The following is a 20,684-nucleotide window of genomic DNA, read 5'->3' on the forward strand; positions in this document are numbered from 1 at the left end:
ACCTGTCCAACAGGTAGCACAGCATGCTCACGCCCGCGCTCGAGAAGTGCACGCTCACGATCTCCAACTTGTCGAGCGTGGTCGCTGTGGAGCGGAGCGCGTCCATCAGATCCGTGGTCGGGTAGTCCAACAGGTGGTAGTGGAGCCTGACGTGGATAAGGTTGTCGGTAAACTGGAACTGCTTTGGTGCCATCCGTAACTCGAGCAGCTCCAGGAACTCGATGGAGTGGTGCTCCATCAGCGGCCAATGAACCAGAATGAACGGGCACCTGCACTGCTTGTTGGAAGCCAGAGCAACTAGGCGTCCCCGCAGGGAAGCCAGGGCCAGCCGTGTTTCGCGTAGCTTGACAATAACCCACAGGAAGTTTTTCCATGGGGACAGCTCCGCAAGGTGGAAGCGCCCGTCGGTTCCGCTGGCCGTTCATGACTTGTCGAGGTCCTCCTGGTGATGGCTCAAGATGCTCCGCACCCAGTGAGGGTTTGAGAAGAGCTGGTTGACCGACGGGCACAGGCAGCCGCTCCGTGGTCCTTTATTGCAGACCTGCGGTCAAACACCTGTCGTTCTCGTACTCCATTCTGATGTTTACGTAGCACATTGCTAAGGCTTGGTTTGTGCTTCTTTTAAAAGTAAGCATCGCCAAGTAACAATACCAAGATAGCCTAACATTCATCTTATATTTACAGAAAGCGTGTGTACTGTTTGTTGAAAAATGACTTGCCACCACTGAAACTGACGGCAGCCGGCGGGGTACTCGTGAGGTGACGATGTGCCGCTTCTCTACTTAGATACTGTATATTATGGTAGCGAGGCATTGCGATGAAACTACCACTGGCGTTACGCAAATGAGGTGCGGGAAGCATGCGGATGCGACTGAAATCATGCAGTGTGTCCTAGAATCTCAAAGCTTTGCCTACTCCGTCTCTTCGGCGGTTTGAAGTGTCGGATAACGCCTCGAAGCATCCACTCTACTGGTGTATGTGAAGTTAGAAAGAAAAAAATCCCCACAAGCGTTATATTTCTTTCTTCTTCCATGTCCTGCTTGGAACATGATACGTTCTTCGCGTCAGCCATGACTACGTTATTAGGTACTAACAGCGTAAATTCAAACACGAACAAATCGAAAGGTACTAGGCTATGTTCTTCTGTTTGCAGCTTCACATGCCTGTTTAACAGAACCCTAATTCCTGGACCGCAGTGCGGACTAGGGTCGACAGCATGCTTAAAGACTGGCTATACAGCAGAAATTTCCGATTATTTTCTCTTGCTCGCACTTGCATTTATTCCGAAATGTCTCCCGCGTCTAGGACAGAAGTAATGCAGCTAGCATTATAGTATGGGTGTACCTCGAGGGAGAATCGAATCCGCGACCTCGTGCTGAGAACGAGAGCGCGATAAAGCCACTAAGCCACCACGGCGTGTGAGAAAGCTTTTCGTAAACCGCACTGAGTGACGAAGCAGAGAGCGAAGTAAAGGTCTTACGCTTTCGTTGGAGCTTTGCCGTCACGACAGGTCCTTCAGCTTCATCCACCGCGTATCTGAGCCGTATCTAGGTGTAGATGCAGTGCTGGAGGAAATCCCTGGAACGGAGCTGGAACTTGGGTTTCGTGGTTCGCACGAGCACCTGCGCGATTCTGTGGGCACGCCTTGCCCGTGACACGCCCTCTCGGGATTCCTTCGCTAGACTCGAGCTTGTCTGCACGACGGAACCGAAAACGATGAAGAACCGAACTGCCGCGATGTCAAGGCGAGCGCTCGAAAACGCGCGATTTTAAAATGTCATTGGCGAGAACAATAACTGGGCAAGTTGTTATCGGTGCATTTATTTCCTCATTTATCATTAGTATAGGAGGAAGTCGCGGAGTGACAAAAACTGTCATGGGGACCGCCTAACAGTAGTTTAAGAATATGGTAAATATTAAATTATGGCAACATAGCTATGGCAGACATCATATTAGAGAACGTTAATGAAGCACATAATCAAATGCAAGAAGGGTGCTTACAATAACTGAACTTCTAGTCAAACACTAGCAAATGAAATAGATACTGCCTATCCGTAAATAAAGATGTAGTAATTCACGCATTAAGTGAGCATAGGAATGACCTATGAAATAACGCGTGGTTGATGTATCAGATAACTGGAAAGCGAAATATGCTTACAATGTGCTAAGCACAATGAATAAGGATGGAGAAAGGCCCACAATGCAGGACACAAGAGCAGGGCGTCATTTTTCGTGCCTGCTCTTTTTTTCTATTCCTAGGACACAACGCGGACGCCCGTGGAAGTAAGACTGTGTGGGTAACGAGACTGGCCCGCTTGTTTCCAATAGTGATCATATAAAGGTCTAACTTCCAAACAAGCGCGAATTGATCGTTCTACATTGCATTTGCAGAAATACGTGATTAGGCACTTTTAGGGCAGTCGCCGAACATGTGCGGAAGCGTAAATGAGTACCAAATGATGACGCAGGTACAGTGTGGCTCACTTTTCAACAGCACAATCTAACGCATGATTTTTACTTTGCGGGCACTCTGTAGATGCTGTCTTCGTGGCTGCATCTAAATCATCTATGTCATCAGTGGAGAATATTTATATTTTTCGCCAAAAGGTGAATGCAGAATAGGTGTTGGATGTTGTTTCAATTTTCTTTGTAGATATAGTTTAGAGTGGAAAAAAGAGCGCGAAAATCACGACACGTACACAAAAAGAAACTGATGAAAGAAAAAGTTGTTGCATTTTTCCACCATGACTTCGGGCCTATATTCGCGCAAGTGCATAAACAATTTCCCACAATTGCGAATTTCCCATCAGAAAAGGCGCATCAAAAGATCGTGTCCAGATACACATCACACATTCCGTCGCCGATTCTATCCCACGGCCACCATCGTGTGCTAGCAACAGCGGGTGTCGAGGTCTCTGCCCTCGGCGACGGGTGCCTTTTACAGTGTACTGAACTGAACGCGGGTTTCGTATGCATTTTAGCTTGTAGTATACAACGTACAGTTTGAATAAAACTTTTGGCACAAGTGTCCTGCCCGAGTCCATCGAGGCCGGGTATATCAAGCTCCGTGTTCGGCCATATATCCCTAATCCCCTGCGTTGCTTCAAATGTCAGCGTTTCGGTCACAGCTCTCAGAGCTGCCGAGGCCGCCAAACCTGCGCTAAATGCAGTGCTAATGAGCACACTTCTGAATCTTGTGAAAACTCTCTCCGCTGCGTAAACTGTGAAGGTGAGCACGCTGCATACTCGCGGTCGTGCCCATCTTGGAAGAAAGAGAAGGAAATAGTTACGATTAAAGTAAAAGAAAACATAAGTTTCAAGGAGGCACGCAGGCGGGTATCGTACCTGCCCAAGAAAACCTTTGCCGATGTGGCGCGTCAGGGGGCAGCGTCACAACGGCCTCCGGCGGCTGTCCGACCCACAGGCAGTGAGTCGGCAGTTACGCCATCTGCCCCCGCGGCGGTTGCAGCTAGCGCTGCTCCGTCGACCCAGAATGAGGGACCAACGACCCCGAAGGTGGCCGCCGCCGAGGCTGTCCCAACCTCCCCGGCCCCTTCCAGCGCTGGCAACAGCCGGCGCAGCCAGATCCCTCAGGGAGCCCCATCGACCTCCGGGCTGGTGGGCGCAGGGGTCTTGCCCTCCAAGACGGGACTCTCTCGGGAAACATCTCGCTCGCAAGAGCACGTGTCCGGCGCCTCACAAGAGGCAATGGACACTACACCCATCCTCAAGGCGCACCAAGCGCCTAAGGAGCGTCGAGGTTCCCTCGAACGCTCCAGAAAGAACAAAACCCCTATTACAGGGCCTCGAAAGGGCTCTGTAATCTAAGGCATCACTTCTGTTTCCGTACACACAGCACTAATTTACATTAAATATGGATACACAAATCATACAATGGAACGTCAGAGGTCTCCTTAGAAACCTTGATGATGTACAAGAACTGATCCACCAACACAATCCAAAAGTGCTGTGTTTACAGGAAACACACTTAAAACCACAACACACAAACTTTCTACGACCGTATGTCACGTTTCGGAAAGATCGCGATGATGCTATCGCATCATCGGGCGGTGTTGCCATTTCTATCCATAAGAGCATTGCATGTCAACTTTTACAGCTACAAACGCCTCTCGAAGCAGTGGCGGTTCGAGCTGTACTCCTAAACAAACTCATCACCATTAGCTCTCTTTACATACCCCCACATTACAAATTAACGAAACATGAATTCCAATCCTTTATAGATCAATTGCCAGAACCTTACGTTGTACTTGGCGATTTCAATGCGCACAGCTCCCTGTGGGGCGACTCTCGTATAGATGCGCGAGGTCGTCTTGTTGAACAGTTCCTTTTTTCCTCTGGTGCGTGCCTTCTGAATAAGAAGAAACCCACATATTACTGTCTTGCAAACAATACCTTTTCTTCAATAGATCTGAGCATAGTTTCTCCGTCCATACTGCCTGAACTAGAATGGGAAGTTACGAATGATCCTTACGGAAGTGACCACTTCCCCGTACTACTAAGAACACTTAAAGAATACGAATATCCACCACAGGCTCCTAGGTGGAAGATTGACACAGCAGACTGGGAGAGGTTCCGAAACTTAACTAATATATCATGGGATGACATGTCTTCTTTAGAAATCGACGCTGCTGTGGAGTACTTCACAGCCTTTGTAATAGATGCCGCATCTAAATGCATACGTGAATTAAGCGGCTCGGCATGCAAACGGCATGTCCCGTGGTGGAACAATGAATGCAGAATCGCACGTAGAAATCAGAACAAAGCGTGGGGGTTGCTACGCGCTTCGCCCACTGCAGAAAATCTTGTCAACTTTAAGAAAGTAAAGTCCCAAGGCAGGAGAACCCGCCGACAGGCTAGAAGAGAAAGCTGGGAGAAGTTTTTATCAAGTATAAACTCTTATACAGATGAGGCCAAAGTATGGAACAAGGTAAATAGAATTATAGGGCGACAAACATATTCCCTTCCTCTGGTAAATACACAGGGCGATACACTGCAAGATCAGGCAGACTCACTTGGGGAGCACTTTGAGAGCGTATCAAGTTCAAATCATTATTCGCAATCCTTCCTGAAATATAAGCAAATAGAAGAACGTAAGCCACTAACAAGAAAATGTCGAGAGAATGAGCCTTACAACCGTCCATTTAGTATTGCCGAATTAAGAGCTGCCCTGAGCGCATGCAAGAGCTCCGCACCAGGATCTGATAGAGTCATGTATGAAATGCTCAAAAACTTACACAATGACACGCAACTTACACTACTCACACTTTTCAACACCATCTGGAATGCAGGGTACCTTCCAACCGCGTGGAAGGAAGCCATTGTGGTCCCTGTTTTGAAACAAGGCAAAGACCCTTCCTCAGTGGCAAGTTACCGCCCGATAGCCCTCACAAGTTGCATTTGTAAAGTGTTTGAAAAAATGATAAACCGGCGACTCATTCATTTCCTTGAACAGAGCAAAATGCTTGATCCTTATCAGTGCGGCTTCCGAGAAGGGCGCTCCACAACTGACCATCTTGTACGTGTAGAAGCAAATATTCGGGACGCATTTGTGCACAAACAGTTTTTGTTATCCATATTCCTAGATATGGAGAAGGCGTATGATACGACGTGGCGTTACGGAATCTTAAGAGACTTGTCGGAAATGGGCATCCATGGTAATATGCTAAACCTCATAGAAAGCTATTTGTCCAGTCGTACATTCCGGGTAAAAGTCGGTAATGTACTCTCGCGTCCTTTTACGCAAGAAACGGGTGTACCCCAAGGAGGCGTGCTCAGCTGCACACTCTTCATCGTGAAGATGAACACGCTTCGCGCTTCATTACCACCTGCAATCTTTATTCTGTCTACGTGGACGACATTCAAATAGCTTTCAAATCGTGTAACCTCGCAGTCTGCGAGAGACAGGTACAGCATGGCCTGAACAAAGTGTCAATGTGGGCAGACAAGAATGGGTTTAAGATAAATCCTAACAAAAGCTCTTGTGTTCTTTTTACAAGAAAGAGAGGACTTATCCCAGATCCTTGCATAGAACTGCGTGGACAACAGATACCTGTAAACAAAGAACACAAATTTCTAGGTGTCATACTTGACTACAGACTCACCTTCGTCCCCCACATTAAACATCTCAAAGAAAAGTGTCTAAAAACAATGAACATAATCAAACTTCTATCCCAGACTACGTGGGGTAGTGACAGGAAGTGCTTAATGAATCTCTATAAAAGCCTCATTCGATCACGACTAGACTATGGCGCCGTGATTTACCACTCTGCCGCCCCGAGCGCACTAAGGATGCTAGACCCAGTCCATCATCTAGGAATCCGACTGGCCACTGGCGCTTTCAGAACGAGTCCCATACAAAGTTTATATGTAGAATCAAATGAGTGGTCACTTCATCTGCAGAGAACATACATCAGTCATACATATTTTCTGAAAGTCCACTCAAACCCCCAACATCCCTGTTTTAGTACCATTAATGACATGACATGTGCTACACTCTTTCGCAATCGTCCGTCCGTAAGACAGCCTTTCTCGCTGCGTGTGAGGGAGCTTAGCGGGGAAATGCACGTTCCACTCCTCGAGCTTCGCCTAATGCATCCAGCCAAGCTGCTACCTCCTTGGGAGTGGCAGCTCATACAATGTGATATATCGTTCGTGGAAGTCACAAAGCATGCCCCAGAGATTGAAATCAAGATGCATTTCCGGGAACTCCAGCACAAATACTCCTGCACGGAGTTCTACACAGACGCATCAAAGTCACACGACGGGGTATCCTATGCAGCCGTCGGTCCATCCTTCTCGGAATCCGACGTACTGCACCTGGAAACTAGTATCTTTACGGCTGAGGCCTACGCACTGCTGTCGGCCGTAAAGCATATAAATAAATCACAACTCCAGAAATCAATTATATATACGGACTCCCTCAGTGTTGTGAAGGCCTTGATGTCTTTCTGTAATCACAAAAATCCAGTATTTATTGAGCTCTACTCCGCACTGTGCAAAGCATATATATCTAACCAACATGTGATCATATGCTGGGTGCCTGGACATAGGGGCATCGAGGGAAACGTTCTAGCCGACCAGATGGCCACATCAATCTCATTGCATGCAGTTAATCCTACTGCTTCGGTCCCTGTCACAGACCTGAAGCCTTTCTTAAGAAGGAAACTACGAAAGCATTGGCAACGCATGTGGGATGAAGAAATAAATAATAAACTGCATGTAATAAAGCCACAGTTAGGTTTTTGGCCTCCTGTGTCAAAATCCCGCCGTACAGATGTCCTATTCTGCCGTCTAAGAATAGGGCACACTTTTGGCACACATAACTTTTTACTCACGGGAAACGAGCCTCCAACCTGTGGTAGATGCGGGGAGAGGCTGACCGTCCTCCACGTCCTACTGGAGTGTCGGGAAGCCGAATCCGAAAGAAAAAAACATTTTCTCGTAGCATACCGGCACCGCATCCCCCTTCATCCTGTTATGTTACTTGGTCCAGAACCACTCTTTGACAGCAACGCCGTCCTAGGTTTTTTGAAAGATGTTGTGTTGCATGTTATTAGCCCCACACGTTCGTAGCGCTTCCTCTCTCCAGAGGATGCCGCTGCGATAATTATTTTGAATAGCACATGCCTCTAGGCTCTGGCGAGGCAGTAGTGCTGTAAGCAATTTACCATCTCGCATATTTTAAACAATGCATCATTCTTTCACGATGGATTTTAATGTTCATGGTATTCGTCATTAGTCATCGCCATAATTTTATAGTACATAGATTTTACGCTTTTACAGCGACTATTTTTAGGCCACTTTACAGCCAAGTCACATCTTCCATAATACATCGTTAACACTACCACCTGTCATGGCGCTCTTTGGCCAAACCTGGCCCTTGCGCCAAAAAACTCCACACATCATCATCATCATGAATAAAACTAGAGGTAACTTCGTAGTATGACAATTGCTTGGCTTGTGCGACGATGGGGCGCTGCGTTGCAGCGACAGCGGAAAGCCGCGATGTTGAGGGACATGCTCAACTTCTGCGCACTCAAGTATGTTTAGCAGTGTTATAAAGTTCATCATCATCATCATCATCATCATCATCATCATAAGCCTGGTTACGCTCACTGCAGGGCAAAGGCCTCTCCCATATTTCTCCAACAACCCCGGTCATGTACTAATTGTGGCCATGTCGTTCCTGCAAACTTCTTAATCTCATCCACCCACCTAACTTTCTGCCGCCCCCTGCTACGCTTCCCTTCCCTTGGAATCTAGTCCGTAACACTTAATGACCATCGGTTATCTTCCCTCCTCATTACATGTCCTGCCCATGCCCATTTCTTTTTCTTGATTTCAACTAAGATGTCATTAACTCGCGTTTGTTCCCTCACCCAATCTGCTTTTTTCTTATCCCTTAACGTTACACCCATCATTCTTCTTTCCATAGCTAGTTGCGTCGTCCTCAATTTGAGTAGAACCCTTTTCGTAAGCCTCCAGGTTTCTGCCCCGTAGGTGAGTACTGGTAAGACACAGCTAGTATACACTTTTCTCTTGAGGGATAATGGCAACCTGCTGTTCATGATCTGAGAATGCCTGCCAACCGCACCCCAGCCCATTCTTATTCTTCTGATTACTTCCGTCTCATGATCCGGATCCGCAGTCACTACCTGTCCTAAGTAGATGTATTCCCTTACCACTTCCAGTGCCTCACTACCTATTCTAAATTGCTGTTCTCTTCCGATACTGTTAAACATTACTTTAGTTTTCTGCAGATTAATTTTAGGCCCACTCTTCTGCTTTGCCTCTCCAGGTCAGTGAGCATGCATTGCAATTGGTCCCCTGAGTTACTAAGCAAGGCAATATCATCAGCGAATCGCAAGTTACTAAGGTATTCTCCATCAATTTTTATCCCCAATTCTTCCCAATCCAGGTCTCTGAATACCTCCTGTAAACACGCTGTGAATAGCATTGGAGAGATCGTGTCTCCCTGCCTGACGCCTTTCTTTATTGGGATTTTGTTGCTTTCTTTGTGGAGGACTACGGTGGCTGTGGAGCCGCTATAGATATATTTAAGTATTTTTACATATGGCTCGTCTACACCCTGATTCCGTAATGCCTCCATGACTGCTGAGGTTTCGACAGAATCATATATATATAAGGGTTGGTTATATTCCGCACATTTCTCTATCACCTGATTGATAGTGTGAATATGGTCTATTGTTGAGTACCCTTTACGGAATCCTGCCTGGTCCTTTGCTTGACAGAAGTCTAAGGTGTTCCTCATTCTATTTGCGATTACCTTAGTAAATAGTTTGTAGGCAACTGAGAGTAAGCTGATCGGTCTATAATTTTTCAAGTCTTTGGCGCCCCCTTTCTTATGGATTAGGATTATGCTAGCGTTCTTCCAAGATTCAGGTACGCTCGAGGTCATGAGGCATTGCGTATACAGGGTGGCCAGTTTCTCTAGAACAATCTGCCCACCATCCTAAGAACATATAAAGTTGGACAGCGCTTAATAAAATGCCAATGCTTGGCGTTGTTTTCTCAGCTGCGTCAGGATGCCGCTTCGGTGATCACGATATTACTAGAATTTTATAAGCAATAACAGCGCAGAGGAAAGTAGCAGGCACATGAGAACTTAAAGGCGAAATTGTAAGATGCATAAAGTAGAACACACAAAGTACCATGAACAATAGAAGATTATGACGACTGCGCCGCATGTATTATTGCATTAGCCGCGCGCATGCCTTAAGAACATTGTGTGCGGAGGACTGGGAGAATGCATGTTTGTACGGGGAAAAGAGCGGTTTAAAATATATTTAAAGGGTATTTAAAAAGCCCTCACTGGCATTCAGCCAGTACGCGCGACATCAGCGAACGTCATCGTCTCCTGTACTGTCCACAGCTTCGTCTCTGGGCGCTGTGCTTGGTCACATGACCCCCGGCGGTAAAGGCGCCGTCCCGGTGCTCGCTAGATCGTCCGAGTATTATCGCTTGATGCGGGTCACGTGCATCACATCGGTGGAAGGTCGAGATATGGTGGAATCGAGAGGCGTGATTTCATGTGTCACGTCGGTCACTTGGACCAAGACCCGGTACGGGCCACAGTAAGGAGAAATCAACTTCTCGCAAAGGCAAACTCGCCGTGACGGTGTCCAAAGAAGAACGATTTCACCATGGTTGAAGTGGGCATCGCGGTGGCGGGCATTATAGAAGCGTCACTCTGTTCCTGCGAAGCGGTAAGGCGCAGGCAGGCAATCTGGCGTGCTTCTACAGCTCCGAAGATGGCGTTACGGGTGCATTCTGACGACTTGTCATTAACGGCGGGAAGGCGCGTGTCAAATGGCAGCGTGGGGTTTTTTCCGCACAAGAGATGAAACGGAGAAAAACCTATAGAGTCATGTCGGGACGAATTATAGGCAAACATCACGAAGGGTAGAGCGACGTTTTTGTAATGATGGTCGACAGATGCATAAATAGAAAGCATGTCTTCGATAGTTGTATTAGATGCTCCGTAAGGCCACTGGTCGTAAGGCGGTACGCCGTTGTCAACTTGCGCTTTGTAAGGCAGGAATGCAAGAGGTCCTGGACAGCTTTTGATGTGAAATAGCGGCCCCTGTCTGTGGAGAGCTGCCGAGGAGCGCCGTGGTTAAGCATAAAGTCTTTGAGGAGGAATTAGGCGACGTCGGTTGCACAGATGCTCAGGAGAGCCCATGTGATCGTATACCGGGTCGTGCTGTCGGTAGCAACTCCTATACACTTATTTCCGCAGGCAGATAGCGGGGAAGAGTCACAAATGTGAAGACCAACCCTGAACAATGACTCCGATGGAACATCAAGGGGTTCAAGTCAGCCATCTGGTAGCACTGCTTGTTTCTTGTGGTGCTGGCATTGTTCACAGAAAGCGACATTACGGCAGACGGAACGGCAAGTACCGGGCCAAAAGGAGCGATGCCGAACATAGTCATACATAGAGACTCCGAGGTGACCTGCAGTAGGAACATCTTGTAGCTGTGCGAGGATAGTTTGATGCATTATGTGGGAATAACCAAAAGCAGTTGAGGACTGTCAGGGTGCATATTGTAGCTGTACAAGACGCCATCCTGCAGCACAAACATACGCAGAGAAGGGGAAGGTGTCTCAGAAGTCATCCGGACAAAAAGGTCTCGCAAGTAGGCGTCACGTCTGTGCTCACTGCACATGTTGTGAAATGTAGTCCGTGACAACACGCAGGTACATTCGCAGCTGTCAGAATGCTCCGGTGAGTCTACTGGATAGCCCGACATGCAGTCAGCGTCTTCGTGCAGTCGGCCGCTTTTATTCACAACTGTGTATGAGTACTCCTAGAGTCGCAGAGCTCGCCGACCGAGACGCTCAGTAGGATCCTTTATGGATGAGAGCCAGCGTAAGGCATAATGGTCGGTGATAATTGTGAATGCTCGACCTTATAAGTAGGGCGAAATTTACCCAATGGAAAAACGAGGGCAAGGCGCCAGAGTCCAGTAGTAAGCAAACAGTGAAACTAGAAAACCTGTCTGTTAAAAAATTATTCGAAAATTTTTAATCGGAATACTGTCGATCATACGAGTAAATATTCCGCTTCAAACATTTTTGCCGCACTAAAATAACAAATGCTAAATTTTTCTATTTCACAATGCCTTAGGTCATTCTTGGTGACCCCTACCAACCAGTGATTCTGGTGCAAGGCTTGACAAGACTGTGCAGGCCAGCTATTATGTCGTGCGCGAATGGCGTTGCTCACTTGAACGCGGCGGTTTCATCCGAGTTTTGTTTATTTCCTTGTGTGTTTGTTCAAAGTGGGTCATGCGCTTCACTTCAAATTTTGCCTGACCTAGCGCGCGGCATTCTTTGACGAGAGGTGTGACATCAGGTTTTTTGTTATCGCGCAAGTTCACGCTGCGGCGTCCGACGCGCTGTCTCTCGTCGTGACGATAAATGCGGAACGCCCTGCGAAAAAGCGTCGCCCTATATGCTCGTTCACTCTCCGTAACACAGGCTCTGAGTGTCCGATTGGCAATAAAATTAGTAAGTCGAATGTCTTCTAAATGATAATGTGGGACAATGGTGTCTGATAACTGTTGGATATGAATACGATATGATTGCGAATGTTTCTGTGAAAAGATTTCGCATATGATGCCATACATTACTACTGTGTGCTGGCCATAGTACTTGTGATGCATTGAAACGTGTTCTGTTTGGTCAATTATATTAGTTGCGTTAATCTAGGTGAATAATAGTGAAGTTGTTTTGAAACCTCTGTGGCACTGTCATTTATATCCATCCTGTTCGCTCACCTTCCTAAGGAACCTACTGGGGCAATTGCCGTCAATAACAGGCTAATTATGTTCACATTAAGACATACGCCACTCCTATAGTTTAATGACACGCTAGCGCTTCAGCTGAGGTGAGTCGCAAGCTGGCCTCAGCCTCAAAAGAAAAAAAAAATAATTGCTGGCGTAGCGGTCGCAATGCCGGACGCTAAAGAAATTCAAACATCAACGTCAAGCAGCGCAAGATCTTGACGTCGCTGCCATTTCTGGTTGTGACGTAACTTTTCGTTGTTTTATTTTCTGCTTGCCGTTAGTTGTCTCCCCGATACGTAGATGGCGACGGGTGCAATGAGGCGCCATTTGCTCGACATGTGGGCTTCTAGGGAAGCTGCACCACCAGTTTACGTATACCTTGTAGTCAGGCCCCGTCGCCGGGCTCTTTCTGTAAAATGCGCCTGAGGATAGTTGTTGGGTTCTTCTGCCAGCGTCTGACATTACTGGTTCGTCGCCGTTTCATGCTAAGGCCACAAGATGTTCTTTTGCACGTGGTTAAAGACTTATTCGCTTCGTATTTCGTTATGTCACTGTTAGCCGCATTAACGAGTGACGGCGGCCTTGAAGCCATAAAAAGCCGCTGCCCATTTGCTACGCTGACATGCGCTGACTTTCATTTCGCATTCTTTTTTTTTTGTTTTGTTAACATGCGCAGCAGTGAGTGGTGATGCAAGCGATAACAGCGATGCGGCAGCGTCCGAGCTGTGAAGCAGGTTCGATACAATGATGAAGTTAGAAAATAAAACGGTTCGTTAAGAAATGAGGCCAATGATCGCACGCCATTCGGTAAGGAGCGCTTTATGTTATGTGCAGCGGCTTCTGAACAAGTATGGTGCTCCACTTTTGCAAAAGCAATGTAGCTATTTCTAAAGCGGTACACGTGCAATATTTAAGCATGGCAATAATTCGCGCTTTCTCAACCTCTGTAACAGGCTATGTGCGCTCGAGCGTTGTTAGCTGTTTTGCATTGGGCTGAAGATATGTGTTTTCGTGTTTTAATTGTGTATGTAGTCCTTACCGTAGAAAGCTTCTTCTTAGCATTTATAACAGCGCTTTCTTGACCTTCAATCAGAAAAATGTGCATTACACGAAGGAACGCAGCATCTGCATTTTATAGCTTTGAAGGCTCCAGTATTGCTTGTACGAAGGAACGTAGCGTCTACATTCAATAGCTTTGCAGCCTGCAGCATTGTTAACCTTCTGCCCGTCATTATACGTAATGCAGGAATCTCCACTATTTCCTCAAAATACACTCTGCAGCCAAAGGACATTATGCATATTCAAGGGCAAATGTCCAAGTATCAGAAGACAATTGCAAGGCTTCGAAGACATCAGGTGAAGACCCCCAACACAAAGTGCTTAATCGTAGCTGTTTAATGACAAACGCACTAGCTCACACATTCGAAATGAGGATGTTGGTGCGTGCCCAATTATTCTTGTAGCCATTTTATTTTGGCACGCAACCATTCACATAATTTTGATACCTTAATTCACCCTCCTTCGCAGAAGCACAAGAAAAAGCATCATATTCTTTCCTTCTAGAACAATCCCATTTTGAGCAAATTAATTGCTGACGTGTCTGTGAAGTTTTTTTTTTCATTATCTGGATAGTTGCAACACGTCTTGTATATGCTTTGCTTGTATAAGGTTCTTGCCATCACGTGATTAATTTCCGACTATTCTTCATTATACCGGTGTCACACGAGCACTTTCGATCACGATCAAGCCCGATCCGGATCGAAATTCTCGACTGCGATTGGCTCCCTCGCGCATCTTGCACAAAAGTACCAATCGCGACCAAGAAATTCAAATCGGATCTGACTTGATCGCGATTAAATGTGCGCCGTGTGGCAGTCGTACTCCTTGCATTTCGCAGCTTCTTCACGTTTTCATGCATCTGCCTCTTACAATCTTGCTGCAATAAATTGTTCGTGTTCTCGGTTGTGCAGCAAGTTGATTTATATTTAATGGACATAGCACACTTATTTACAATACTCATTTACACCTGAGTATCTAGACGTACAATCTCACAAGCGATAAAGTTCTACTTCCTGAACAGTTGGCATGATTGTTGCGCTAAGTTACAGCTTGAAACAGCAAATATAAATTTAAATAAAAGTAATCTAAAGTGAATCACCTTTGTTCACTTGTCGTCGCAACATATAAACAGCGGCACAAGCGCCTGCATGAAATCACTCGATTTAAGCAACGGTATGGGACACACGAAAAATAACAATAAAAGAAACGAAACTGAAATCATGGCCTCCGACATTCGGCGGCGTCCTGCGACTATCTTGGAGGCTGGTGCGTTTCGCCGATTCCGCTAGGCGGCCTGAGAGACAAAGTCTGCCTCAGCCAAAATGAGCCGAGAGAAAGGCTTCGAGGTTGTCGAAGTGAATAGGGGAGTGAGAAGGTGTGGTAGTTTTGAACGAGACGGTATCCACTTCAATTACAGGCTTGGACGAGAAGTGGGCTGGTGACTTGCGGGTCGCGCTGTTGCTTTTTTAGGGAGCCCAAGGGCGCTCAGGAGGCCAGAGTAGGTAGTAATGAAGAAGGTCTCCTAAGGGAACCTCAGAATAGCACCGCGGTCAATAACAGAAAAAGGAGGAAAGCAAGAAAGAGAGCCCGCCATGCAACAGGCTACATACATATCACTGTTGAAGTCGTTAAATTACTCATTAGTAACCTCAAAATATCTACTTCCGCCGGTATTGACAACATTAATTCTAAGATTTTAAACAACACCATCGCTGCCTCAAGCAAGATCTTATCCCATATTTTTCAACAATCCCTAGCATCTGGAAAGTTACCCACCGATTGGTTAATAGGAAAAATAATACCGATTCACAAATCTGGAGATGTTCATACACCTGACAACTATCGGCCCATATCTTTAACCTGCATATGTTGCAAAATGCTCGAGCACTTAATCACTTCCCACGTGTACAGCCACCTTGAAGCTCACAATTTCTTTTTTTCTAATCAGCATGGTTTTAGGAAGGGATTTTCTTGTGACACGCAATTGTTTGAACTAACGACTGACTTGCACTTTAACATGGACTGCAACCTTCAAACTTACTGTATCTTTCTTGACTTTTCTAAAGCTTTTGACCGCGTGCCCCACTGTCGCCTAATTTCTAAATTATCTACCCTACGACTTGACTCTTTAACATTATCCTGGATTCGTAATTTTCTTTCTTTTCGAAAACAGTTTACTGTTAACAATTTATCTTCCCCGCCTTCTTCTGTTAGCTCTGGTGTGCCACAAGGCAGCGTCCTCGGCCCCTTACTCTTCTTAATCTACATTAACGACTTACCCTTCCAGATTACTTCCTGCATGCGCCTTTTTGCCGATGACTGGATAATCTACCGTCCTATTCACACGACTGACGATCACTTGAAACTTCAAGCAGATCTTAACCTTATCGCTAACTGGTGTAACAAATGGCTCATGACACTAAACTTTACAAAGTGCGAGGTGATGTGCTTCAGCCGAAAATGTGTAAATTCTAAATATTCGTATCATCTTAATAACACTATGCTTTCCCACACTTCATCATATAAGTACCTTGGTGTTGTTCTTACAGAGAATCTTTCATGGGCCCTACACATCACTTCTACATGCGCCAAAGCATCCCGTTCTCTTGGCTATCTACGACGCAACTTGCGAAATGCCCCACCAAACATTCGAAAACTCGCTTTCCAAACTTGCCACAGTTAGAATACGCCTCCACAATTGGTCCCCTCATCAAAATTACCTAATAAATATGACGGAAATGATACAAAACAGAGCAGCCCGGTTCATATCCCGTAACTACAGTATAAACTCAAGCATTACAAAAATTAAACTAGACCAACTGTTGCCGCCATTAGATATCCACCGCAACATTGCTCTTCTGTGCTTATTCCACAAATATATTTACACTAATAAACGAACCCGGTTACAACTACAAATACCCCACTCTTTTTCACGCAGATTACATAATCAGTTCAGTTTCATGCGCATATACGGTAAAACAAAGGCATTTAATTCATCTGCACTACCACGTGCCATTCGTCTCTGGAATGACCTCCCTGATAACATAGCCTCCATATCTAATCCCGACACGTTCCGCTCTCAGTTACTCATGCTTTTCCCATTTAATACCGTTCACGAGTGACCAATCTAGTGTATGGTATTGTGCATTTTTGCTATGTTGTATATCATTTTCATAAACGGTATTCCTTTGCTCTGTTAACAGTAACAAGTGTTCGTGTGCCTTCACATATTGCTTTGTATTCCTAGTGCTTTCAATATTGTGTAACACGGTAATCTTCTTATAGCACTGATCCTGTTGGAAATTTGTACTTTTTATACCTTTACTGTTCAATATGCCCCCCTTACTTTATGCCCTGCCATAGGGCCTGTAAGGTTCTTTTGAATAAATAAATAAACATGCAGGGCGGCAGAAGAAAGGAAAAGTGGGCAGAGATTGAGGAGCAGCTAAAAAGAGGACAAATAGGGGTGTTTGCGGTTACAGAAACGCACCTTAGAGACTCGGAAGAGCGGCCAGTGATTGAGAATTATGTTTGGGAAGGGTGCAACAGAACTAAGTCGGAAAGAAAAGGAGGGGGAGTCGTAATGCTCATCCATCAGGGAGCCAAATGGAAAAGAGTAAATTAAAAATGTCAAGAGCATCTTTGGTTATTAGGCACAATGAGTGGGAAAAAAGCTTGGCTGGGCGTTACCTATCTGTGGACCGCAAATAATTGCACAGAGAAGACTAAAGAGTTAGTGGAATGCATAAGTGCTGATATCAAGGGTTTCGGGAATGATGCCGAAATTATCCTGTAAGATGACATGAATGCCCACATACAGGATTTAGATGGCTATACCGAAAACAACGGGAAGTCAATCCTAGACCTTTGTGAGCAACATAACCTCGTTATCGTAAATACAGGGCCTAAGTGTCAATGGCAGATCACGTGGGAAGTGGGAAACCGGCAATCGACCATTGATTACACTCTGATGACAGAAGTAATTCGTGATAAGTTGAGAAATGGTCATTGTCGAGGAAGGGTACAGGAGCATAGGGAGTGACCATAAACGCATCATTTTGAAAATGGGATATGTAGTTGGGAAGAGAGCAAGGAGTGCAAAATGGCCAGTCCAAATTTGAACGCTGAACAAATAATAAATATAGTCCCAAGATTCTAGGAATAATTTGCCAAATGGCCAAAAAAAGGAATATAGTGAGCTTCTAAGTGTAATAACGACAGAAATATGGAAAGAGAAACAACATGTTCGTTGGAAAGGAAAAAAAAGAAGCCGAAAAGCTGCCGGAACAGCGAAATACGAGAAGCGATCGCCGAACCTCAGAAAGCATCTCGAGAGCACAGGCAGGCAAAGGAGGCGCAGTTGCCGCAGGATGAAGTAATCAGTAAATGGGACATATACCGGGAGAAAAGTCTATGGTTCAAATACTGGTGCAAGCAAAATTAAAAGGTGAAAGTGAACGTTGGTTGTCAGAAATACGTGAGAAAAAGAAGGCCGCAACTAGAATATTTTGGAACCACATAAAATTATTAGTCAGTAAGTCAACAACAATACAACAACAATACAACAACATATGCTAGACGAAGATGGAAACAAACTGGAAGGGGAAGCGGCATTAAATTACCTCCGAAAAATAACAGCCGAATCTTTCCAAGGAAATGACGAGGTTGTATTTGAAGAAAAACAGCATGAAAGAGAACCAGCTGGAAAAGGAGCTGGTGCTGACAAATTTCAACTGGAAGAAATCCGAAGAGAAAATTCCTAAGCGCAAAGCCACGGGGCTAGACGAGGTTCCTGTTAGGCTCATCAATGAACTAGGACCAAGAAGTAAGGAAGCTCGGCTGGAAGCAGTGGAAAAAACTTTAAAAGAAAGACGAATACAAGACCGCTGGCGCCAAAGTAGAATGAATTTAATTTATAAAGGTAAGGGCGAGAAAGATAGAATTCACTCGCATAGACCGCTGACCATTACATCGGTAATATACAGGCTAGCAATGCAGGCAATCAAATTAAAGCTGCGAGCATGGGCAGAGAATAATGGCATTTTGGGTAAACTTCAGAATGGCTTCAAAATAGGTGGGTGTTTGGATGATAATTTATTTGTTTTTACTCAGTGTATTCATATATCAAGAGTAGAAAGCAGACCGTTACATGTGGCCTTTGCGATATTACAGGAGCCTATGACAACGTAGACCTCAACATCTTGTGGGATATCCTGGAAGGGGAAGGCCTGGGTGAATTTTGTCTACAGCTTTTGAGAGAGATTTACCTAGAAAATACTGTTTGCGCTGAATGGGGAGGGGTGATGAGCGAGGAGAAACTTGACGTGTCAATATCAACAAGGGACTGAGGAGGGGTGCCCTCCCACAGCTGTTTATGATGCACATGGTGAGGATGGAGACGGCGCTAGAAGGAAGTGATATCGGGTTCAATCTTTCCTACAAACAGGCGGGTACGGTAGTAGAGCAACAGCTTCCAGGTTTATTTGGTGCGGACGACACTGTGTTGCTAGCTAACAAGCAAATTGATTTTCAACCTCTGGTTAATATCTGTGGACAGGAAGGCGAGAATTTAGGTTTGAAAGTTAGTGTTAGAAAATCAGGTGTTATGGTATTCAATGAAAACAGTGAACAGACAGTGACAATGCAGGGCCACGAAATGCCTCGGGTAAAAAAGTATAAATATCTTGTACATGGATAAACGAAGGCAATAGATATATGGAAACACAGGAAAAACACAATAACAGTAAAGTGGAAGAGATAGCAGCCATAATGAAGCAGAGAACGCTATGGGGATACAATAGGTACGAGGTGCTCCGGGGTATGTGGAAAGGTGTAATGGTTCCAGGACTTAGTTTTGGAAATGCGGTTGTTTGCTTTAAATCAGGGGTACAATCAGGACTCGATGGGAAGCAAAGGTCAGTGAGACGCCTCGCATTGGGCGCTCACGGGAAGACTACAAATGAAGCTGTGCAGCGTGATATGGGCTGGACAAGTTTTGAATTGAGGGAAGCTCACCGTAAAATTTATTATGAAGCACTGAGAAATATGGAAGAAAGTAAATGGGTTGGTAGAGTGTTGAAGTATTTGTACAGGAAAGACATTGATTCAGAGTGAAAAAAAAGAAATAGGAAGCTTGCCAGCAATTATGCGGCCTGTAGGGTGAGCAACACAGCAACAAAGAACGTCGAGCGCAAAGTCAGAGAGGCTGTAATAATCTCATGGGCGGCGGCAATGGAAAAGAAACGTGCTATGAATAACTACTTAAGAGGGAAAAAATGAAATCAGGAAAGAAAGAATTTATGACAATGCAAAGGGAAGCTCATTACTTTTCGAAGTGAGATCAGGATGCCTTAGAACACGCACCTATAAAGCAAGATCCAGGAAGGAAGAAGAAGCATGTGCTTGCTGCGGTAAAGCTTGGAAACTATGCAGCATGTTTTATTGGAATGTGAAGATATCTCCTCAGCGGTCGATTTAGGCACCACTGGCCTCCTTGAAGCCCTTGGGTCCAGCCAGAGCTGTAGTAAAGACGTCCACAATAGAGATTAGTATGAGGCGATTGTAAGATTGGAGGAAGAAAAGTAGAGAAGTGACATAAAAACGGAGACGCACAAAAGCGAAGTTCACAATAGGGATTCAGAAAATTTGGTTGCGGGAGTTCATAATGCTCTTGTTTTGTTTTTTTTTTAACCTAGGTACTACATTAGGCAGTATAATAGCAAGAGGTTGGTGGCGAAACGAACCGCCCCGTTCCACAGGGCACGCTCATAACGTCCATCCATCCATCCGGCCGCACGCGCCTACGGGAGTGTCCGCTCTTTACGCTTACTATATTACTCTACGGACGCGGTACGACTATCGGTGAATCGGGCTGGCGTCACCGGTGTATATCCGATGTTTCAAACGGACGTTGGCCGAGTGGCCGGTCATCGAGATCGAAAATGTGCCGGCACGAGGCAAGAAGGCAAGGAAGTGCCTCCGCATGGTGGGCCGGAAAGTCAGGAGCGATCATTGTCGTGAAAGGTTCTAATACTCGGGTTTTAGGGTCCGAACCAACAGAGGTAGGCGACGCAGTATCACTAGTTAAGCCATAAATGGGTCTGTCGCAAACCGGGCCCAACGCTGCAAGAGATATGCCCTGAGGTAGCACTTGAGGGAAGAGGCTGAAATTCACCACAAGAAGACAGGTGGCACTGTGTTTTATACGGGCGACCACGGGCGGGAATGCTATGTTCTGCGACAGGAAGACGGTGGCGCTGGGCGACACGACATAATCGCCGTCGGCGACAGGTG

Source organism: Dermacentor andersoni, chromosome 1 (genome assembly GCF_023375885.2).
Source record: "Dermacentor andersoni chromosome 1, qqDerAnde1_hic_scaffold, whole genome shotgun sequence".
Taxonomy (NCBI): Eukaryota; Metazoa; Arthropoda; class Arachnida; order Ixodida; family Ixodidae; genus Dermacentor; species Dermacentor andersoni.